The following is a 25,488-nucleotide window of genomic DNA, read 5'->3' as shown; positions in this document are numbered from 1 at the left end:
GGGGTGGAGCCTGAGGAGAGTGAGGGATGAAGGAGGGGAGAGGTTTAAACAGAATTTAATGCCGTTTTCTGCAAGTGAACTGATCTCTATCACCTGGAGATTAATTGTAATAATGGGAGCTCTCCAGCCAACATCTGGAGGTTGGCCATGGTAGCTATATGACAGTTGCAGGAGGAAGTAACCATATTCTGAATGTTCTTCCATTTAAAAACTCGCTGCAATTTACAGGGAATTATCCCCCCTTTTGACTCTTCTTGTACTGACCATGTTGATTTGTGTTTTTTGAAAAATATTGGGTGTTGGGAAATGGTGTCCCAGGTGTGGTTTCAACCTCTGTAGCTTGTAACTAAAGCTGGGTGACTTAGTGATTTTAGCTTTTTAAATATATGTTTGCTGCTTTTTTAGATGTTCAAAATCACAACAAAACTTTCACATTTTGGCTTTTTTCTTTCTTTTTAATTGCAGCCATTCCATAGTACTTAAATGTGAAAGTGGTTGGTGCCTTTCATTTTGATAGATGTCAGAAATCTAAGTGCTTGTTCTTATAATGTTTTTGGATCACAGCCTGAATTACTTAATAGAATAAGTTTTTAAAAGCATTTTAAAAGGGAGTGTTCATACTTCTGGGAAAAGAAGGAAGGCGCAGGAAGAACTGCATGTGGGCAAAACTGTTTTGTCTGGGAGGAAAGAATCTGCTTCGTTTCAGATCTGGCCATATTATTTGCTTCCTGATAGCTACACTATTATGCTGTTAAACTAGGTTTATGGATGGGGTCTCCTACAGTCAGTGTAGTGTTCAGTCTCAAAGTACAGTTTTTCCATGCTAGGAATTGGCTGATTTGATTAGTTTTGTAAAATTAGATCCTGTAAAGAATTAGATCCTGTAAAATGCCTTTAAGTATCTCCCTAGTAAGAACATAGTAAGGGCATAGTAAATACTTGCTGGTTTGGCAAATTTAGCAAAGGTAGCACTGTAATTAAAATAGCTGAAACTTTTAGAGCTGATCATTAAAGTTTGTTTGATATGTTGTTTTCATTTGGGGTAGGAATGTTTATATGTCACTAGTGAAATTGTGTGCTTTTTGAAACTCATCTAACTTTAAAATGGTTTTATTGTACAGGGCTTCTTTCTCCTGATCATAGAATGTTGTGATATAAGCATGGCAAATATTTAGGAATTTTTAACATATCTTTATAATTGGCCAGTACTGTAGAACATACTAAGCATCTGTAGACAGCTAGTATGGTGCAGTGGCTGGAGTCTCAGACTAGAATTTAGAATACCCAAGTCTGAATCCGTATGCTACTGTGGAAACTTGCTGAGTTACTTGGGTTGGTCTCTCTCAGGCCTCTTCCACACATGCAGAATAATGCACTTTCAGTGCACTTTGCAGCAGGATTTTACTGTGCAGTATAGCAAAATCCACTTGCAAACAATTGTGAAAGTGGATTGAATGTGCATTGTTCGGCACAGAGGCGTATGGGGGGGGGGGAATGGCGCCCAGAGACAACTCCTTCTCTGCGCGCTCCCCCTGCACCCGCCCCCAGGCTCAGGGGCAGATCTTTGTCTTCAACAGATGAACAAAATGTGTAATCTACCTTGAATGCAAGTGGCAAAGGTAACTGACAAATAATGTAAATAAAATAAATGTGAACCAAGTGTGGCCCACAGAAACATGGTGTGCAGCCCACAGTACCAGCTAACAACCATGAGCTGCTTCCCTTCCTGTGAGGCTGGGGCAAGAAAGGGTGTGCGACTTTAGCCAGGATCTGTGTCCCTTCTAATGAGGCCAAGGTACTGGCCTTGACTGAAAAGCGATCTCTTCCAAGGAGGGGGAGTCTCAGTTTGTTTTCAAGCACTGATTCCTGGGTATCATGGGATTCCTGAATATCTCAAAGGAGGGGCTCTCAAGCCTAGGTAGAGACATACTGAGGCCAAAATGGCATAGCTCTCCTGCTTCTGTAACCTCTAACTGTGGGTTCTGTGGGGCAGAACTTGGAATGAGTTTGCAACAACAAATTTTAAAAACAAAATTGTTTACTTTCTTAACATATAGCATCTACCTTTAACATCACACTTCAAGGTCCTGTTCAGGTTGCATTTTCAAGTCCTTATATTTACAGTCTACTGATACTGCCAAGTCCAGTTCTTCTTTGCAATTGGGTTGGCTCCTGAAGACTCCAAGGGCTTGATGAACAGGATTCAACATGATGAAGGTTTCCAGGAGAACTCTCACCCATTACAACCACAAAAAGAAACCCTGAAACAATAAACTCCAACATTTACAACATAGCAAAAATAAACAATTACCTTCCCAGTAGTTCCCAACAACATTGCAGTTACCTTAACAAGGTGTTAAGGGCTTATACAAACCAAGGTCTGAGTCTGGTAGCCTTGTCTCCTCCAAACTATGAGCTCTGCAGCCTTCTGCTGCTTTGAGTCTCCACCCCTTTCTGGGTCAACCCATTCTGAGCATGGGGGTTACACTCCCATCACTCCCATCCATGCCATGGTGCTTGTTTAAGTATCTGTGTAGAGTCTGCACAATATGGTCTTTTTAGCAGGCCTTTTGGCTCATCTGAATGTGTGGTTTTTTTAAACTGACTGTGAAGGGCAGCTGCTGAGACTCTGTTTTTAAACTTGCTGCTGCTTTAATGGTTATTCTCTTTTTTTGTGGTGTATTGGCCTTATTGGGTCCCATTTTTCTGGGAGAAAAGTCTCATCTATAGATGTGTTAAATAAAGTAAATACACACGAGGTTCTCAAGTCTCTTTCTTCACAAAGTGATTTATGTTTAGGAAATGCACAGTGTGTGAAGTACCGCTTATTATATTCAAGTATAAAATCCCATAGCTGGAGATGTCCTGTGGTGCACATTCTGTGCTGCTTGTTAAGATGCTTGAATGCAATACAGCTGAATGGCAGGCAGCAACAAGGGAATTGTGAGATTTTTGTGACATAATATAATTTGGCAGCTAAACTCCAAAGGGAAGAACTTTATGAACAGCATATTCAGCATTGCAAATTCATCAAGCAGACGGGTACAAAAATGCCATTTGAATGTTTCTGACAACAAGCAACAGACGTGAAATACATTTTTTTCATTTTGACATGATTTTAGTGTGCAAACGTCATGGGTTTTATTGTTCATAATCAGTTTATTAGGGTTGGTACTGGGCTGCCTGCTGATCCTGTGACTCTAAAGCAGGGGTCCCCGACCTTTTTGAACTTGTGGGCACCTTTAGAATTCTAGCACAGGTGATGAGCACAGTCACAAAATGCCATGGGAGATACAACCACACACACACCCAAGTACAGGGGAGAAGAAACATAATTTTAAAAAATACATTAGAAAAGAAGAGAGAGAATGAAACCAACATTGTCGGTAGCTGCTGCCAAAGCAACCTTATTTTAATTTGCATGGTCAATCAGTGAACCACTTCAGAAGCAGTGCAAGACAAGAGTCCTGCCTGGTTCCACCCACTTTCTAAAAAGATTTGGTGGGCACAAGGTTAAGGTGTTGGTAGGCACCACTTTGGAAACTCTTCCTCTAAAATGTACGTGCTTATGTGAGAAAATGAGAACGGGAGATCTGGGGGACAATGCAGTGAGCATGTACAAGCAACTGAATGTTTCGAAGCCTTTTAAGGTATACCATGTGAAGATACTTTTGGAATATGAAAGAAATGTAAGGTGACTCTCATTCGTTATCAGAATTTGATAAGAGTACTTGAGGAGGAGGAGGAGGAGGAGGAGGAGGAGTTTGGATTTATATCCCATCTTTCTCTCCTGTAAGGAGACTCAAGGTGGCTTACAAGCTCCTTTCCCTCCCTCTCCCTACAACAGCCACCTTGTGAGGTAGGTGGGGCTGTGAGAGTGCTGAATATTTGTGACTAGCCCAAGGTCACCCAGCAGGAATATAGGAGTGCGGAAACACATCTGACTCAGATAAGCCTCCACCACTCAGGTGAAGTGGGGAATCAAACCAGGTTGTCCAGATTAGAATCCACCTGCTCTTAACCACTACACCACACTGGCTTTACTAATTATTGTCTCAGTATATGCTGACTTTTCTCCCATTCTTGCTTTTGCAGTATATGGACGCTGAATGATTAGTCATTGTACACATTTGTCTGTTAAGTGCTGTATCCTGCTATTTAGTATGTTTATCGTGCCCTTATGACTACCAATATTTTCTTTAATGAGATTATGTGATTTATATGATGATGGGCATTCTAACATGCTGTGAATGTGTAACAGGAATTCTAAGACATCTGGGACCTAATAAAACAAATTAATCTCTTGTTTGCCAGCCCATATTCAGGCAATTGGACACTTGCTGCTTTTTATGGTGTTCCTCAGTGGTGCTGATTGCAATACAATAAATGCTCCTTTTTATGTAAGCACAATCTGAAATGAGGCTGTTTAACTAGGCAGACTTTTCCAACAATTTGCATGACATTTGGCAGCGTAAATGATGCAAAAGCAAGGACGTGGACTTCTGCTTGGTGAAGAATGAGGAATTCTCTGCTTTAATAGTGGCATTCAAAGTGATAAATTCTTTGTCATTCAGGCACACTCTGCGGATGTGTGTGAAGGCACCCCATGGTGCCTGGCTTTCTCTCTTGCTTATTGGAAGCTGAAGACTGTTCAGAGTTAATATAAATAATTGTTCCTTTATGGGCTTTTCCCTGCAAAGAGGTTTGGAAGCGTCAGCTCCTATAACGGCAGGAGATCTTAATTACGGAAATGAAAACAGTTGGTTATTGTGAGTGTGTCATGCCAACTTTCAGTGTGCTTCTCCAGACACCAATTTTCTTCTCTGCATGCGTGTCTAACAATGTTACCTTGAATGTGTAAAGCCGTGCTGGACAAAAGTAGGTAATGCCATTTTAAGAAAACTTTTTTTGATTTGATGGACAACATGGGTTTGATTGATATATGGCAGGGGCCTGCAACCTGCGGCTCTCCAGATGTTCATGGACTATAAATCCCATCAGCCCCTGCCAGCATGGCCAATTGTAGTTCATAAACATCTGTAGTCCATGAACATCTGGAGAGCCGCAGGTTGCAGACCCCTGAATATGGGGACATAAAAATGAAAACTCAAGAGACTACCGCTATTTCTCAGAAAGAGATAGATCTTTTTCAAAATAAATATGAGCTGGGTTTCTGAAGACTTTATTAGTAAGCTCAGGTGGAAACCCTACCGAAGGCATTTTCAGATAATAATCCTGTAAGCCTGGTTTGTAAAAGAAAATCTTTTAGATGGAGATTAAATGAAGCTTTATTTCAGAAGGACATAATTGTTCGGGACTATAAGAAAAAATAATTTTTGAACTTAATTTAAATAAGGGAAAGGACTTGGGTTGGAAACCTCTGTTATAGCTTTCATCACAGGAAGTCCTTGTACAGGCAATAGGTGGTTAACATATTGTGATACATTAGATTTCTCTTAAGGAGAATCCAAAATGAAATTAAGAGAAGATTTGGTAGCAGAAAGATATCATTGGTTTTTCTATGCAGAATTATTAGAAAGAGTTGAAGCAAATAAAATATCTCATGATTTTGAATATTCTAAAACTGAATTTGAAGTAGAACTGTGTATGACTGATGATTATGTTATTGCCAAAATGTGTATACTTCTGTTGAAATTTTAAACAAAGGAAGAATGGGTTTGTATGATTAAATGGGCCACTCACTTTGCGTATATTATGGGTATATTATGGATCAGTGGGATAATATGTGGTTAAAGGGTCTTAAATTCAAGCATGAAATTGCTGATCTTCTCACTTTAATATGCAACTTATCCCTGAAATCAGGCTCCATCCCTGAAGACTGGAAGATGGCCATGTCACACCAATCTTTAAGAAAGGATCTAGAGGGGACCCGGGAAATTACAGGCCAGTTAGTTTGACATCTGTTCCTGGTAAATTAGTAGAATCTATCATTAAAGATAAAATTATTAAACGTGTAGAAAAGCAAGACCTGCTGAGAAAGAGTCAGCATGGCTTTTGCAGAAGCAAATCCTGTCTTACAAACTTACTAGAGTTCTTTGAGGGTGTAAACAGGCATGTGGACAGGGGTGAACTGGTGGACATTGTCTACTTGGATTTCCAAAAGGCTTTTGACAAAGTTCCTCACCAGAGACTGTTGAGAAAACTCAGCAGTGAAGGAATAAGAGGGGAAGTCCTCCTATGGATTAAAAACTGGTTGAGAAACAGGAAACAAAGAGTGGGTGTAAATGGGAAGTTCTTCAAGCAATGGAGAGATGGTCGGGAGTGAGGAATTGTCCCCCAAGGATCCGTTTTGGGACCAGTGCTCTTTAACCTATTCATAGATGACCTGGAAGTAGGGGTGGGTAGCGTGGTGGCCAAGTTTGCAGATGATACCAAATTATGTGTAGCAGAATTGGTAGAGAACCACAAAGGATTGCTTGAAAGGTACAGCTCCAAAGCCGGGTTGCCTTGGATACAGAATTAGGTGAGTGGGCTCAGAAAATGGCAAATGCGGTAGTTCAATGTAGCTAAAATGATAAAAGAGTGATGCACATAGGGGCAAAAAAATCCAAACTTCACATACACACCTGCTACAGGGGTCAGTGCTATCAGTCTGAACCAGGAGAAAGTGGATTTAGGCGCCTTAGGTTGATAGTTCCCATGGGAATGTCAACTCAAAATGCATAGTAAAGCTGTGAAAAAGGCAAACTCTATGCACTGGGGATGCGTTAGAAAAGGAATTCGATAAATAAAACTGCAAAAGATTGTCATGCCCTTATATAAAGCAAGTGATCGCGACCGCGACTTGGAGTACTGTGTCCAGTTCTGTAGTCAGCCAAGCACCTCAAAAAAAAGGATATTGAGGAGATAGAAAAAAAGTGCAGAGAGAAGGGCAACAAGGATGATTGAGGGACTGGAGCACCTTCCCTATGAGGAGAGGCTGGCAGCGTAGTTGCAGGACTCTTTAGTTTGGAGAGGAGGCTGAGGGGGGATATGATTAAGAAGTCTACAAAAATTGTATGCATGGGGTAGAAAATGTTGACAGAGAGACATTTTTCTCTCTTTCTCACAATACTAGAACCAGGGGGCATACATTGAAAATGCTGGGGGGAAGAATTAGAACTAATAAAAGGAAACACTTCTTCACGCAACGTGTGATTGGTGTTTGGAATATGCTGCCACAGGAGGTGATGATGGCCACTAACCTGGATAGCTTTAAAAAGGGCTTGGACAGATTTATGGAGGAGAAGTCGATTTATGGCTACCAATCTTGATCCTCTTTGATCTGAGATTGAAAATGCCTTAACAGACCAGGTGATCGGGAGCAACAGCTGCAGAAGGCCATTGCTTTCACCTCCTGCCTGTGAGCTCCCAAAGGCACCTGGTGGGCCACTGTGAGTAGCAGAGAGCTGGACTAGATGGACTCTGGTCTGATCTAGCTGGCTTGTTCTTATGTTCTTATGTTCTTAAATTTACATCAAGTTCTAGTCTCAAAGAGAATTTCTATAAAATTAGGTGTCTTGTTTTTATATATGATATTGACAACTAGAATACTATATGCACAAAAATTGAAAACTTCATCTATGCCTGTCATAGAAGAATGGCTTGTGAAGATATTTGAACAGGCCAAGATGCTAAACTTACTCCATTGATTAAAGAACTTATCTAAGCTGGAAACCCCTGATACGATTTTCACTCAAAACAGAAAAAAAATGAGCTGATGATTTGAGGATTTGATGGGACTCGCCCACAAGATGTCCACTGTCACTCTGAGAAGGACCCTTCACAGTGAGTACCCAATGGTCATTTCTGAGTAATTTGTTTAAAAGCAGACTGATTATCAGTAGGTTAACTATAATTCAAAGTACTTATGACCCACTGATTAAAACCTTTCCACCACATACACTTATGGTGATTAAGTGTTTGTAAAAGAAAGTCCCTCATGGAAGAAGGGGAATGATACGAGTATTCTGCTTCCCTTTATTAAATTATAAATGCAAAAATGTAGACTCACAAGTAGGTCTGAAATACATTACAGATGTCCCTAGGAGGATTGCCCATTTAAAAGAGGAGGCATTTTTTGCCCTAAAAAGTTATTTAACTTTTGTACAATGAAAATAGGCATTATATGCCTTAGACCTAACAGGCCTAATTGATTGGATTTTTAAAATACAAGGTGAGAATAAGTATTATATGACTTTAGATGAAAGCACAATGCCAGCATATTATGGAACATTCTGCACCTCACATTGGATTTCTAAGTTGGGCAAGTCTATTGATGTTTTCACCTAGATTCAGACTTTGCAGTACTGTCTATTTGAACTCCACTTGGCTCCATGGAGTGTGCAAGACTAGCAGTTCTGTTGATGTAATATCCTAGGAACCGAGCCTTTGTGTTTTCAGTGGGGTTGCGTGGCAGAGTTGAGTGTTCTCTGCTTGTATTTCCTTTGCATCATTGGCTTATGGTTATCGTTTGGTGTGGTATCTATCTGTTGTTTCTGGCTCCTGTGGTTTTGCTTGACTAAATGTATGTCTGTTTAACTTTGTGCTTTATTTTAACCCCTCTTCAGACATTTTGGAGCAGCTTGGAAGCTATCTTCATCTCTTATATATCTGCGGGAAATGTGTCAAATATATCACAGGCACTTCCAGTTGTGCTAATGTGAGCATTGAGTAGCCAGTTTAAGACTGGAGAATTCACACTTACACGTTGTGTCTTGTCACTTCTGATGACAGTCCTTGACTTTTCTAAGCTTGTGTGTTTGCTTTGCTTTTTTGTTTTTTGGTCTACTGTGGGTGTTTCTTTTCACCTTGTCACCAGATACTCTGTTGTTAATGAATAGCTTCTCAGACACCTTTTTAATTGCTTTAGACATTAACAGTTTTATCGAACAAACTGCACAGTAATCTATACCCTAAAAACAGAAAAGGATGAGCGTGACTCACCTAAACTTGAAAGTTAACATTACCATTGGCTGTGATTTTTTATGGCATTCCGACACTTCTGTGGTCAAAGCCCTGTTGTATCATTGGAAGTTAGAGTAGGAAACCATTTTGTTTAGACCAGGCACCCCAACAATGACTTTCATGATATGAGGGTGCTGATCTCTCCGATTTCAGATTGCAAGTGATTTCAGTTTGCAAGAGTTGCTTTATTTAGTAAACAAAAGTGGTAGATTGCTGGGGCCCACTGAGCACATACATGAGTGAGACGTGATGTACATATATAGCAGGAATGCAGGACTGAGAAAAGAGCACTCTTTTCTGTCTCTTTGTGTAACCTAATTTGAACGTAACATCTCCATGCAAATATGTGAACGTTATCCCCATGATGGGGATTTTGGAAAAAGCAGCATTCTCAATCATGTAGATGATACCACCATGTATACATTTTGCACATATTAGATGGTTGTGCTCATTCTTGTGCTAAAGCATGTGGGCAGGGTGTGCTTGATCCTGTTGGCCTGCACAAGAATCCATGGTGCTTGTGGGAGATGACTTTGCCCAGATTCCCCCAAACCAGAGCATACCCCGAAACTTCCTGCCTATTATTCTTCCAGTCTTCACACTTTTGATGAGTTTCTATACTTCTTTTAAAGTGGCTTTCTACTGGTGACCATCAAACGTAAAAGCAGAATAATCCAGATGCTAGCTCACATAACAGTTCACCCATTGTCATTTTCCCAGTGGATCACAAGAAAACAGGTGTGGGTATTGTGTGGTGCATGAATGGCCTGCAGAGCCACTGGGAAGGTGGATCCTATCCCTCACAGTAGAATGTAGAAATTGTAAATATGAGGCATATAACTATCATCATTATACAGTGTGGCGTTCCCCCTCCCCCTCCTGTGGTCGTGGCTGACAAGCAGTCTCACCGTCCCTTTCCGAGGTGTTGGACTCCTCGTCTGTAGCCCTGGTCTTAGGGGGTCTCAATGCAGTCAGCTGCCTAAACCACAGGGTGCCCTCCGGGGGTGAGGGCAGTCCTCAATCTCTGTTGGTCTCTTCCTACAGGTGTCTGGGGTCGGCAGCTCCCCTACTGGAGTCTGCTGTCCCTTTCCCGGTCAGCCTCTCTCTCCCCTCCTTGGTCTCCTTTCTTTTCCCCAGGTTGCCTCCACGCTCCCAGTCCCCCGTCTCTTCCATTTCTCCACTCTTTCTCACTCCCCTTCCTTCTGCCTCTCCACTCTCTCTCACTCCCCTTCCTTCAGCTTCTCCACTCTCTCTCACTCCCCTTCCTTCGGTTTCTCCACTCTCTCTCACTCCCCTTCCTTCTGCTTTCGTCGTTCTCTCTCTCTCTGCTCCACCTCCCTTCCCCCACGACACTTTCCCCGACCTCCTTGGGCTCCCGCACAACCCTCCCACGCCCTGCTGTGGCCAGCCTTGCTCTCCCGGCGGTCCTCGCCTTTTGAAGGCTTCCCGGGTCTTCGGGGGTGTTTCCGGCCTAGCCATCGTCCCGGCCGCGCCCCGTCGATGGCGAGAGGGGCTGCAGCTGCCGGATAAGCCGCAGCTGTGCCTCCTTGCGCCTGTCGTCCATCTGCTCCGCCCCCCCGCTGGTGCTTCTGCCGCGGGTCCGGGCGTTGCGTTGGCCCGCTGTCGTCGCGCTGTCGGCCCCGCCTCCCGGCCATCCGAGTCCGGGGCAAGCCGGCGTGGCGACCCCCGGACATACAGACAGATAAAAAGCTTGGACAGCTAAATAGTAGTACTGCATTTCTGAATAAAGATTTAGTTGGTAGTCTTGGTAGGCTATTATAATCACTAAAAAATCAACACTGTGCTGTAGAGAATGGTACCTATCTGATCACAGTGATGATATCCAGGTTAGAATACTGTAACACCCTGTACATGGAGCTGCCTTTGAAATCTGCTGGGAAACTTTAGTTGATCCATAATTTGATAGTCAGGCTAATGTTGGGGGCTGGCTACAGATATCTACATTGGCTGCCCATTTGTTACAGGGTGCTGGTTCTTATCTGTAGGGCCCTAAATGGCTTGGAGCCAGGATATTTGAAGGACTGCCTGCCTCCATATTGTCCAGCCCACCATGCTATCTGTGCTCCTGTTCATGAACTATCAGTGTGTAACTATCAGAGGAAGGTCTTTTCAATAGTGGGGCTTCACCTTTGAAATACCCCCTCTTTGAGGCTCACGTGGCTTCTTACCTTTCCTTGGTTGATTATATAATTGCTCCAAAAGGCATGGAGTGTTGAGAGCAATTTAGTCAGTTAAAGGGAAATAGCCTACAGATCCTGTAAGAACTGGTGGTATCCTGAAGCAGCTTTGGGATATATTTTCCTGTTGTTTATCTTGTCACATGATGCCTCATGGACCCCCTTCCCCCGCCTGTCCCTCTAATGCTGAATCTCACAGCACCAATCAGGAGATAGTGAGATGAAGCTTCCACAGAGAAAATAGTAATTTTTGTACAAGATTTGTTCTCTCAATATCAATTTCTGTAAGAATGTTGAGAGCAGCTAAGGTGAGGCAAGTCTGCTCAAAGTCCTCAGAGCTCAATATCCTTGAAGAAGGCTTGGGTGGTCATGAAGAACATTGATCAAATTAACTGCCTTCTGCATTGATAATATAGATGAACAAACGTCCAGTTTAAAACACTTGCATCAATGAAATAAATTTAAAAATCCATGTTACTCCAGAATGTAATGTTCCAAGCCCATTGAGAAATAAACAATTATAAAATCGAAAACAAGTTTAGCAAAAGTTACTTGTATTGCAGAAATGCTGGTAACACTAAGTAAAGTTATAATCTTGAACAAATCTACTCAGATATAAGTATCAACATGGATTACTCTTACGTCGTAGACTTTTAAATTACTAGAAAGCTGAAATGTTCAGATGTCTAAGGTACATCTAATTATTGCTTGCCTCATATTATCTCATTAGATCTGAGAGCTAAGTAGAATTTGGGTGGGAGACCAACAAGACAGTTCATGGCCACTATGCAGAAGCAGGCAATGGTGAACTACCTGTAAACATCTACTTTGAAAACTCTATTTGACAGCTGACAGCTGCAGCTGTCTTAACATTATGAATGGAGAAGAACAATCCAGTTCACAATAAATGGCTGTCTTTTAAGCCAATTCTATGTGTTTCTTTTTATTTCATGGCAGCTGTGATGATATCTGGTTGGATTTCAAGACAGTCTTTAAAATTCTCCCATCTACTATAAAATAGACTTTAGATTTATTATGTCTACCACTAACAGCAGCTTTCTTTCGTTCTTCTCCTTTCTGCTCATCAACAGTAGTTTGGTGTCAGCCACACTTATAAAAAAATATGCTGTTTCTCTCTGTAATAGGGAATGTTCATAATATCTCTCAATATATTTTATTTGGAAAAGTTTTAGACTTCTTATCCAGAAACCTGGATGTATTTATTTTTTACATTGCCCTCCATATCAGAATGACTGTTTTACATTGTGGATCAACTTTGCTTTAAATGTATCTGCTGTTGTATTGAAGATTGATAGCAGCACAAACTTTCTTTGTTTTCCTTGAATGCTTCTTAAACGAACTTTTCAGTACAGGAAATGGCATATGAGAGAGATGGAGCATGAGGCCCTGTTAGGTCAGAGGCTGTCTTCAGAAGGTTTATTTTTCTGTTTGTTGTCAGTTCCTTGCACTAATTTGCAGCACTGGTCTGCTTAACCCTATTGCAATAAAAATATCCTTGTTAGGACCCCTGGTGTAGCTAGAATATTCCTAGAAAATTTCAAGTTGAAGTCTAATGTTCCCAGAATCAATGTATTGTCGAAGGCTTTCACAGCCGGATTCAACTGGTTGTGGTGGGTTTTCCGGGCTGTGTGGCCGTGGTCTGGTGGATCTTGTTCCTAATGTTTCGCCTACATCTGTGGCTGGCATCTTCAGAGGTGAATCACAGAGGGAAGTCTGTTACGCACTTTCAGCATTTACCAGACCGCGACCGCACGGCCGGAGAAAAAACCACAACTTCAATTCTGAAAATCGAGCTATAGATGAACTGAGTTTAATGAGTTGCTCTTATTGAAAAACCCCTTTTAATATTCCAATGAGAACAGTATAAAAATAGTTTTATTCACAGAAAATATTGGATTTGCACTGCTGAATTATTGATCTACAATACAGCTATAATGAAAGGAATGAGAGAGATCATGAGCTTGATGAGGCCCTAGGATTATACAAGATGGATTTCTGCTTTTTTTAAATTCAAAGATGCTGCTGTATTGTATATTTCTATATCTGGTGTATTAATCATCTATCCTAATGCTAGTGTGTTGTGCCTGAAGGCAGTCTGTTGATAGTCTGTTCATGACAGTTGTCATGAAGATACAGTGCTGGGTTAAATTGGTCACTGCAGAGAGGAGGCCCTTTCATTGCCCTACAACTGTAGTTCACCCTGTGTGAATAGTATATGACTGACGTTTCTGTTCTCAGAGGCATGTTTTATTGGTCTTAAAAGTAATATGCTTATCGGTGAAATAGGATGGAAGAATTTTTCTGAGCTTCATGAAGTCAGCTGTCCAGCTAATAAGAATAATAAGCATCCATATCTGTAGGGCAGACATTTCATTAAGTATCCAGACCTGAAGGAGTTAGGGAACATTGCTGAAAACAATACGTGGGCTGTTGAAAATACAGGTTAAGATCCAATCCATAGCGTTAAAATGAAGACTAGAAATGCAGTAGAACACAATGTGGCCCATTGTCTAAAACAAAAAATCCCGTTCCTTTTGGTGTAATACACTAAGTCGCATGTTTATTTAAGTTAAACATATGCTTTTCTGACTTGGCAAACTTGCTGTTGAGACCCTTGGATGATTTTACTAAGCATTCCAAGCCTGCAGTTACACGTAGTATGCTATCCTTTGCTCAGTCCTTTTCTTTGTTTCTGGCATATGTCAGTTTGGATCACATTCTATACAATTGTGAGGAGGACCATGTCTTTTTTGGCTTCCAGCTGATCCTGTGACTTAATTCAATCTTTCTTTCAGAGACAAGATACATATGCGCTGTTAGTAGAAACTTATTAGATTCAGGAATTACTGTGTAAGAGTGATGCAGCGCACAGCATATATATTTTCCTGTCAAATTTCAGTGACAGGACTATCTCTTAACTCCTTTCTGTTCATTAAATGGATGAAACAAAATAAACATGTTTGAGCATTTTTCTACCTACTGTCTGAATTAATTACATACCGAAGAAAACCAGAGTGACAGTTCTAAACACAGCGTATCTTATGTTGAATGAGTGACGCCTCATATAAATGAGCTATTCATACAGGAGTACATTTCTCGCAAGGTTTATAAAACTTAAGCCTGTTTATATTTATGGACTGCCCTGTTTACATAATTTAGTTAATTTCAGGAGTTCAGAATTGTGTGAAGCCTTAGTCACTTTTGGAATTCTGAAGATGGGGAGCCATGGGATCCCAGGGCCAATCAGAAAATGTTGGCAGGTGCAACCGAGCATCTTCCTACAATGGAAGTAGCTGTTTTTTTTTTTACCAATGCTCCCCTGTAGAGTCTTCCTGGGCTCTTCTCTTGAAATTTTCTTATGCCTATAAAGGGATATCAGATTTTTCCCAGCTGGCTCCCATCTTTTTCTCATTCTTAATTCTGAGGATGGCAGAGTATTGTATAGCACCTGCCTATAGTGAAATGTTTTAAGCGCTGTCTGCATATTTGTCTGTTGAAGGCAGTTATGTTATTAAGAAACGAAGGTTTAAATATTTGTGGTGTTTGTTGGCTTTTTTGTTCTTTTTTGATGTTGTAAGCCACTTGGAGTGGAAAAAAGCAGGTTAGGAATACCCAAATGTATATAAATCGTTGTAGTTCGGCCTCCTGTCAGACTATAATGTTTGTGTCCTTTTTACTTCTAATGATGGACAGACATATCCCAGCTCAGTTTGCAATTGCGTCAGCAATTGTAAATACATTAGAAAAATACTTGTGGAAAAATAGCTTGTGTGTTTTTCCTCCCTAAAATTCAGTTCAATCAAAAACTAGTCTCTATACAATTTAAAACTGGCTTTTGAGAAATATGGTTGTCATGTGGAGGGATATAAGCAAATTTGACAAAGGTTAGTTGACGTTGCATGGGACTCTGGGTTCACTTGAAAAGTTCTGGCTCTGTGGGAAGAAGTTGCACAAATTCTGATCTTGCCTAACCAATGTCCAGGAAACATTTTATCACAGCAAAGGATTGGGCCCTCATGGCATTTTAAAATGTCTTCAAAATGGTAGTGTTTTGATCGTGGCCGTGAGGATGCTATCTGTTTTATTTTGGCCCTGAAGCACAGTTATGTGTTCATGAGTGCTTCATCTTTTCTGCTTCCTGTTCATATCCTAGTTAATCAGATTAACTGTTCTTTTCAAACATAGACATTTCAGTATTCATTGGAGAGAAGGTTGAAATATAGTGGATTATATCAATCATGTTGTAGTTTCTAGTTTCCTTGGAATCCTTCAAGGTGTAATGTGTGTTCATTTTATAAAGCCCTAAAGACTGTTTAACTTGTTTCCTTGATATTGAGTAGGAGACCACATAGGACAAATGCTGTAAGAGGCTTTTTTGTTTCTCACTTAGATACCTGCTAGTTTAGAAAAAGTAAGCAGGAAAGGGATAACAAGGTATTCCTTTTCATTTGTTTACTTGATTTATGTCTTACCTTTCTTCCTTGTGAGAGCCCAGAATGGCTCATCTCATTCTTCTGCCTTCCACTTTATCCTCACAGCAACCCTGCAAGGTAGATTAGGCTGTGTGTGCATATGTGATTGGTGCAGGGTTATTCCACAAACTTCCGAAGGGACACTCCAATCTACATCTCCCAGATCTTAGTCCAATACAACAGTGGGATGTTTGAAACAAGATACTAAACCCTGTCGGTGTTTTCTTTTCCTGTTCCACTGCTACCTGATCTAAAGCAGCAATGTGGGGAAGGAGGTGATGGGATGCTTGCACATTCAGCAGACACTGCTTGGCTGTGCCATGACCATCATTGACTCTGGCCAGTGGTATAGTGCCAAGGAGCGCGGGTGGGGGGGGGATGTGATGTACCAGGCGTGCGACAGTGCAGGGGCATGGCAGGGGTGAAAGGCACACGCTTGCCCCAGGCGCAATTTTCCCTAGCTCCGGCTGTGACTCTGGCAATGTGAACCTGTGCCTGTTAGTGGCATCTCTGGCTGGGTTCTAGCCAGATGCTTTAATAGCCCAGTGTGCCCCTAGGCAGTTCTGCATGGGTGGGCAATGTGGCATAGGGAACCTTTTTTGAGAGGGCAGTTGCTTTCATGTATGAATATCCACCTCTGGTTTGCGTAATGGTAAAGTCTCCCAGATTGGCCATTGATCTGAAGTCTTCTTTTAAAATAATCCTGCTAGTCTCTAATCTTTTGAGTGTCCTGAATTAGCCTTGTGCACTGTATCCTGATGCACTATATTCACTTTGTAGCTGTGTGATCACAACAAACTATATTCACAGTGCCAGTGTGGCGTAGTGGTTAAGAGCTGGTGGATTCTAATCTGGAGAACCGGGTTTGATTCCCCACTTCCTCACCTGAGTGGCAGAGGCTTATTTGGTGAACCAGATGTGTTTCTGCACATCCACATTCCTGCTGGGTGACCTTGGGTTAGTCACAGTTCTTCAGAACTGTCTCAACCCCACCTTTCTCACAGGCTATCTGTTGTGGGGACAGGAAGGGAAGGAGTTTGTAAGCCACCTTGAGTCTCCTTACAGGAGAGAAAGGTGGGGTATAAATCCAAACTCCTCCTCCTCCTCCTCCTTCTCATCCTCCTCCTCCTCTCTTCTTCTTCTTCTTCTTCTTCTTCTTCTTCTTCTTCTTCTTCTTCTTCTTCTTCTTCTTCTTCTTCTTCTTCTTCGCATTGCAGCATTGTGTTACATGTTCCATATACACAACATAGAAACCACTCACTGCAGGGCTGATATATTTCTTTGTATTGTGTGTTGCACTGAATATCTTTATCAGATCTTTCCTTGGTGCTGTATGGCTATAAATACTCCTTTAGCCTTTGAATTTCTTTGAATCTCTGTGCAGGGTAGGGATCAAATCTCAAAGGAGCCAATGTCTCTGCTTCAAACCTTTTCTTCCTGTTTGAGTTAGGTTGTCAGTGTTATATCCTGGGGTGTTCAAACTGGCTTTCCAGATTTAATTGAATGTGATTGTTCGGATTCAAAGACCATGTCTTCTCACCACATTTTTGAAGAAAATGGAATTTTGAAATGCTATGGTACATACTTTCCCCCACCCATTTCCCTTTGTTAGGCAGCTGTTTGAATTTTTAAGTTGTGTCACATAAGAGTCCCAAAGCAGCCAGCATGGAAGAGCTTTGCAAGTATCAGTTAAAAGTAAAGTTCAGCTCTGACTGAAAAAGCAAACAATTTAAACTATTCACTGTGGGTCTTGATTCCACCATATCATTTTTTAAAAATAAACACTGTCAAAATCAATCTTGAAAAATTAGAAAATTCCCCTAGCAGAACCAAACATCGTAACGAAATATTAATTTTATTGTTTATCCAGAAACCCAGGTGTGTTATCTTTCAATAGAACTGCTGAGAATCCCTGTGGGCCCCCAGACAAAGATTCTACCTGGGGCCTCCCATGATGATCCAAATCGAATATTGTAACCATAAATCACTTCACTTGCTGTCACCCTGAATCTATAGCAATAAAACAATTGACCTATTTGTCCATCTGTCCATTTATGACAGGCACAACTCTTCAGAGAATAAAGCTAGTGGACTCAAAATAGGCCACCAGTTTCAAGAGTTCCATTGTAGTAGTTCCAGGGCCAAAATTGGAAGGTTTGATAATATCTTGGCCCAGGTGGGGCGACCCCCTCCCCATGGTTTTTGCAGTGGAAGCTAAGGGTCTCTGTTTGTGACAGACATAGTTCATCCCAAAATAATGCTGCTTGTTTGCAAACTGGCCACCAACCCCAAAATGATGATGGAAGTTACAGTGTAAAAAAATGAAGGGAATTGGAACATGCTGAACCATGTTAACTTCACAAGAGGCAACATGTAATAAGAGAGCTTTTAGGCAACCTTATCATGTGTTCCTAATATGCAGATTCCCAATCCCCCATGGAAAGTTGCTGGGTGATACACCCTCTCAGCCAGACCTACCTCACATGCTTGTAGTGAGAATAAAATGGACAACAGGGGAACAATGCATCTTTGGGTCTCCACTGGGAGAAAGATTGGCTTTGAAATTTGTTGTAATCTTTTTGTGTCATTAAGACGGATTCCTCATGGGCCAAAAACAGCAGTGTGAAAGTGGTGTAAAATGGTTTAAAACAGTATAATGGATTTACACCGTTTTCACACCGCTGTTTTTGGCCCATGCGGAATCCGCCTAAGAGTTAGATTTATGCCATTTGTTGTATAGTCTTTAGAAAGGGATATAAGAGATAATAAACCCAGTGCTTGAACTGGGAGTTCTAACTTCTGTTTTTAATGAAAATAATAAAAACATTTATATAACATTTATATAATTCTGTTATATAAATGTTTTAATTATTTTCATTAAAAATAGAATTTTAAAGTTCACACTTCTGTAAATTAGATACTGTCTCTGGCTCATTATATATTTTTTGAAGTTCTAACTTCTGTCCCACATGTGTAACCACTAAAACAGATTGATATTCTATTATCATGCTGTGGAACTTGCTGGATTTCTATGAGGTAGGATGAAATATGTCTCTTTGAACAAAAAGGAATTAATCTAGGGATAACCCCCTCTGCATGTGCAGAGCCTGCCAAAAACAAAAACATCCCACCCTGGATTTCAACCAGTATTTCGGTTTGCAATCCAAAATAAACAGAAAAGGCATCCAAAAGGTGAAACTAGGTCTGGGTGAATGACCTGGTAGGAGGAGGCAGGGAAGTCTAATTTGGAGGGAAGGGGGGAGCTGGGTTAGAACAAGTCCTGGGGACGCAAAATTGAGATGGGAAGCAAACCAGAGGAGATCTCAAAGGGACGGGAATAACACTTCCTCTTGTCAAAAGAATAACACTTGTAATTTGCTAAAGAAAAAATGATAATCATAAGATAAATTTGTAAGAATACTGAAATTTGTGGTATGCGAATGTCTTGTAAACATTAGATGGCAGAAAAAGGTGTATCGATAAATGCTGGATCTGTTGTAGCTGCTCAAAACTTAATGTAATTCCTTATGTTACAAAGTGTGTTAAGCTACAAATGTTTAAATCTACCACACTTCCTTCCTCCACATAAGTTTGTCACCAGGGCTACAGTATTTCACTCACTTCTCCTTCACCTTATGTTCCTAGCCACAATAGAAGACTTTTTTTGTTCGTTCTGTAGGCTTCTGTAGGGCATGCTCTTCTCCATTGGCCCTGCTCATTGTTTTGTTCTGCCATGGCTGCAACTAATGGGCCATTCTCACATCAATACCAGGAGCTGATTTTTCATGAGCTGTGAAAACACTTTGCTGAGATCCCCTGATGGAATACCATTCTTCATCCCTATTGATGTTAAGTTCAAGTGAAATAGGGTACACATTTTTGGGTACCCCATTTGATCACATACAGCATATAGAAAGCATACACTAAAAAGAGTGGGTGTGCCGAACATGATTGTCTGGTCTACAAAAAGCATACATGATTGTTCTGGTAGGAAGAACAGCCAGTCGAGACTAATCTGTAACATCTTTTATTGGAGTCTTTGTACACTTGGGGATGCTACCGTCTTACTATCTCCTTTCTGTTGTGTACTGGCCAGAAATAAACCAAACTGACATTGTTATTCCTTATGGAATTCTATTTTAACCTGCTGTATCCACCTTTCATGTTGACAGTAGCTCTTCAGTCTCCATATTTTCCAGCCTCTCTAATTTCCAGTGCTGAGCTTCCATTCCTGGGCAGTGAACCGCATAGTTCCTTAGCGCCTGGATAAATGAGCTAGCCACTGATAAGAAAATAGGAAAGCATAATTAATTTTTAGATCCATGATAAATGTGAGTAAAATCTCTTTTGTAAACAGCATAAGGACAGATAATTTTTAAGGTCTTTTATCTAAAATAAAACATACCTGTGTGTATGTGTGTGTTTGTGTGTGTGTAGATTATAACCTTTGGTTTGTGATATTTGTCATCTTCTTTGTTGTTTATTTAAAGACAGGTCTTTGTTATCTTCTGGAAGAACTAGAGATAAAGAAATTGGATTTTGAGGGAGCGGGATCAGTATGAGTTTTGAATGCCCAAGACAAAATGTAGGATTATTCCATTTTTGTTTTCATTTCAAGTGTTAATTTGAATAATTAGTGCTAGAGCATCTTGGAGTGAACACATGAAACTTGACATAATGAGTCAGGCCTTTAGCCTGTCAAACTCAGTATTGCCTACTTTGATGAACCACAGTTTTCCATAGTCTCAAGGATCATACAGTAAATAATGAAATACTTATTTCACAGGGGTTATTGATGGGTTTGTTTGTTTATATAGAATGTTTATATGCTCTCTTGCTGCTCTAGGTGTGACATAAAGTAGAAACCATTCTTCTGACTTAGGCTGAACTTTGGAAACTCTTTTGGATACTCCAAGGTAGTGCTCTGCAGTTGAGGTTAGCTGTGAAGACCTTTTGTGGACTGAATGGGTCTTAATAAAGAAGACATTCTCTACACTGTGCTACTGGGAGCTGATGGAGCAGACTTCCCTCTGTAATACACCTCTGAAGATGCCAGCCACAGATGCAGGCGAAACGTTAGGAACAAGATCCTCCAGACCATGGCCACACAGCCCGGAAAACCCACCAGAACCAAATAAATAATACTTTACTAATATGTTTAATAACAAATAAATACATTTTCAGGGAAAATTTGTATTATTTTTTGGAAATATGCAGTATTAAAGGTGGATCTATATATTTAAAAGCAGTCCGGCAATATATCAGAGAGGAAAAACGTTTTGCAAACTGAAAATAATCACTTCATGAGATAGTCAGAGTTCGTTATAGTTACTCAAATTTTGGCATATGCAGTATGTTTCAATAATGCATAAAATAGCTTGTCTACGTGTCCTTCAATAAAAATAAAAGGTAGAAAATAATTGGGCTGAATACTTCCACTGGTCCTGGATGGAAAAAAGAGATGTAAAATTGAGAAAATGCCATTGAGACGCTGTACGCTATACATTTAGGCTTTAACATTGCCTTTAAATTGTCATTTGTATTTTGGTCTTCGTATTCTCTTTGTATTCTCAAATTATGTATCTGGCTGCAAACCTGGAAGCCTTGGGATGTTATCCCTACGTGCGATCAGCAGAAGCCTTGATATAATTTAATGATTAAAAATTCAGCAAGATATGGTCTTCTATGAAGCACATCTATTGATGCATATTGAAATAGAGATGGGGCTGCTGCTCCGTCTAAAGATGATATAAGTTGGTTATGAGCTCGTAGCTTTTGAAGGCTATGACTGACAGCTGCAATATAAACAATGCTCCTGTTTTGAAATAGCTTCCATCAATGACCACATAGGAAATAAATCTGCAACCTTACCTGCACATTACAGAGAGTGTCTCATTTTGTGAAACAGTTAAGGATGCATGTAGCTTTATCAAAGGGGGACACAGGAGGATGGCAGTATTCAAAATAATGTATCATTGCAGACATTTCTTTTGCCTGTAATTCACAGAAAGCAGAGAATTTACTTTGGGAGACACGCAATTGCACGTGTTCTGAGGCTAATGATGTAAAATTTCTGAAAATTTTGAAGTCCATAGAGATATAAAACAACTTTTTGGGAGGAGGTCAAAAAGACAGGGGAAATTTTGGGGAAATATATGCAGAAATTGCTTTCCTATCAAAACAAAACATATGTTATTGTTTTAATAACATAAAATGCATAATTTGTAACTTAGTTAATATATAAAATGGTACTCTTTGGTGTAACAGTGTTTAGGAGTGCATTGTTGTTACTCTCCAGTAATCATATTCTATGGGATTTTTTTAAATTGGTGAGGTTGTGTGTTTGTCAAGTAATCACATGACTTCATGTAAATGTAGCTTGTTTCTTTATATGCATGAATAAATCCAAGTTGGTCAGTTATTACCTGGCCCTCCTGAGGTCACAGGCAGAATTTCCTTGCACATTTATTTTCTTTAGAGAGATTTATGACATATCTCTATTTTTCATCTTGGTTACTCCAACAGAGAAGTGGTCATGTTTTCCCCTTTTCTTGCCAGCTTTATTAAACCTGTGTCGTCACAGCTAGGACTTCATGTGTACCCAGCACCCACACCAATATACACAGTCTCTCCAGGGGAGCATGAATGGTAGTGATTGTCCCAGCAGCAAGAGGTATATCTCCGTCACTATGGAGCATTTATCTAGCAATGGTGTTAGTCCATTACAAATGGATATCCAGTGGAACTAACAAGAGAACTTGGCCAGATGTAATTCTCTTCCCTCCTCGCTGTTAGAGGGGAAATACAAGAAAATCCCTTATGAAAAGAGGCTCTGCCCCTGCCCTCTAGGCGAAATAGATACATTAGAACACATGCTATTTAGATGTCCCACTTTTGAAAAGCCCCGGAAGGAAATCCTCAGCCCAGCCATGACAGGTCTAATAGGCCTAAACTATAAAGATGTACTGGCCTACATATTGACAGGTAGGGACCAAAGAAATTAGCATTGAGGCAACCTTGAGCCCGTTTTTTGTTCCCCTTCTTAATCTACAAACACAATAAGAAACATCTGCCGGTTGAATAGTTTAGGGAGGGAAAGAGGCTTCGAGAAGAAACTGTGATCCTTAGAAGATATGGTCGGAGGCTGGAGTTTTCTAGCAATGTCACTATAGGTTTTAGCAAGACTGCACAGGCACTTTACAAGTGTAGTTATATTAACTTTTTAATCTTTTGACATAATCAAATGTATTTTATCTACTACTTGCTTTTTCGCAAGTTGACCTTTTAGTAAACGGTCACTGACTGTGTATAAGTGCACTTCTCAGTTTGTATTATTATGTGCTGGTCTTTGACTGCAATAAAGAATTTAATAATATGAGTTACCTGTCAAATTGGGAACTTTGTGTAATCCCTTCAAACATTATTCAGTATCTTTTATAGATTCTCTCCTATATGGTTTATATTATTTTGAAGAAAAATTACCACAGGTTTCTGTAAACATTTCTGCATGAAGGGCCTCTGTAAACTCTACTGAGACCTATTGAAGATGATTTATTTTATGTGTAACAAAAGATGTTGCTGATACAAAGCACTTCTGCTTGGACAGACTGTGATATTAACCAAAGCTCTAGTGGCTTCAGTGCATGGAGATTCACGTTAATCCAGTTTCACCAATGGCTGTTTGTTGGAATGATTCAATGGGAAGCTACTGTTGAAATTACAGTGCTGGTGAACAGCTAAAGTGTTGGCGTCTCAGCTGTGCTTGTAAGTCTTTGGTGCTGTATGATCTCAGCATAAAACAGGATGCTGTGCTTGGTAGACCATTTGTCTACCAGATTCAGCATGGTTGTTCTTACACTCCCATGTTCCTCAACGTAGAAGGTGCTTTTATAATCTTTTACCTTTTGGCTCTTTCTTGAAAAGTTGGCTTAACTTACTAACTAGTAGTTTGTACCAATTTGTTTTGGTATACTTTGGTGTTGTTTTTCGGTCATTCTGAAACGTGTGGTATGCTTGATTTGAAGATATTTTCCCTTTCTTGTGGAGCGTGAGAATTCCATTCAGTTCAGGTCCTTCTTTGTAACAAGAGACACTTCTCTGTATTATGGATGTCAAGTAGCTGGGTGTGACCAGTAGAGGAAAGCTGAATCCATAGCTGCCTGGGGTAGCAGCTGCTCATGGAGCAAGACTACTGACAGATGGACTGGATGACCTGACCTAATATAGCAGGTTCTGCAAACTAAGTGTTAAAGATACCAGCATGTACATGCTACTAACTTAAAAAAATTACTACCCTTGCAGCATGTTTGCTGATGTGGGCATACGAAAGAGTGGCAAAATAGTGTATTATTTATTTCAATACATTTATTTCATGAATTGATGCAGATGTAAGGAGCTGTCATATACCTGCACAGCAGAGTCCTGCATTATGTAATGCTGTTATGCATTTAGTTTGAATTCCATGATATCTAGACTTGGCTGTAAGACAGAACCTCTATAATCAGTCCTCATAGTATTTCCCATATCTTATCCTGGGGGTCAGTCACCTTTGACACTGAATGAGCCAAACTACATCAAAAGACAGGAGAAGAAATCAACCAAGTCCCTGTGTGCTAGGGTCCATTGCATAATGGAAAATATTAAAGTTACTTATAACTGATACATTGGTTAATAATCTGTAAAGTTTCAACAGCCAAAATGCTGGTGGTTGTGCGTCTTTTATTAGGAAGTGGCACACATGAATCTCACAATAAGAACCGGATATAAAGAAGAGCCCCCATTGTGAATGCTTAAATCTGTGCGTGCTTCACAACATTGGCATAAATCTGTGTGCACTACACAACCTTGATTACTAGCAACTGTTTACCTTTTTCGTTCCCCTTTCCTTAAAGCATCTCTAAGAAGCCCCTTTATTTCCATTAAAAAATCTTTGTTTGTCTTTCCATTCTCTTATTAGTTATTCTAACTTGCCTCCAGCCCTCCAATATATTTGATTCTCTAGAGCCATAACTAGGTCATCTTTGTACCTTGAGAGTAATAGTTACTAGCTTTTAACAATGTTAGGACATATTCCTTTCCTGGTCATTTGTCACATTTTATTTGATTGATTTGTTTAAAATATTTGTATACCACTTAATCTCTTCAAAGTTGCAAGAACACAGGCATCCCAAGACTCATATGGGGTTGGAACAGTGAGGCATCTGAGGCTTCAAACAGGTGCTGGTCCTTTCTCTTGCTATTTCTTATCCCCACTTCCCCATTCTTATGGAGCACACCCTCCATCTGAAAAAAACCCCACTGCATCTTCAGTTTTACCTGCGTGGAGTTCCGCACTTCTTTAAAACAGAGTCACTGTGCACAGGAATTTGTGGGGCCGGAACAGTGGCGTAGCGCCCAGGGAGTGGTGTGTGTGTTTTGCACCGGGGCCGTGCGGGGGCGTTCCGGGGCATTGCAGGGGCTCAGGGCACACATGTGCCCCAGGCGTAGTTCCCTCTCACTACGGCTCTGGGCAGGAAGTTGTCAGTTTCAATATGAAGCAGGCGGGGTGTCTTGCTGTAAGGAATTGGGTTTTTACTCCTTCTGTGTCATGTTTAATCTAGGCATGAACCATCTAAGTGTAGCAGCTCTCATCCAGATCTTTTTTGCAATGTGATCTTCTGTTCTGGTTTTGGTCCATTTCAGATTCATTCAAGATTCAAACAATATTTTTTAGAAATTAAACTGCCTGAAGAGTTTGCTTTTGAGATTAAAACAAAGCCAAGACAACTGGGAACCATACATATAGGTTGATTCTTTGGGGGAAAGGTTGTGTGTATTATTTGTGCCACAAT

The 25,488-nt window shown here is 40.5% G+C and overlaps 1 protein-coding gene across 1 annotated transcript in view; it reads left to right on the top strand.

Annotated features, from left to right (window-relative positions):
* The window catches only part of CDK14 (cyclin dependent kinase 14), a 297,405-nt gene that overhangs the window by 27,309 nt on the left and 244,608 nt on the right, over positions 1 to 25,488 (top strand). The window lies entirely within an intron of this gene.

Source organism: Sphaerodactylus townsendi, linkage group LG11, assembly GCF_021028975.2.
Source record: "Sphaerodactylus townsendi isolate TG3544 linkage group LG11, MPM_Stown_v2.3, whole genome shotgun sequence".
Lineage (NCBI taxonomy): Eukaryota > Metazoa > Chordata > Lepidosauria > Squamata > Sphaerodactylidae > Sphaerodactylus > Sphaerodactylus townsendi.
Note: the sequence above shows the minus strand (reverse complement) of the source record. Positions and strands in the feature narration are given on the sequence as shown.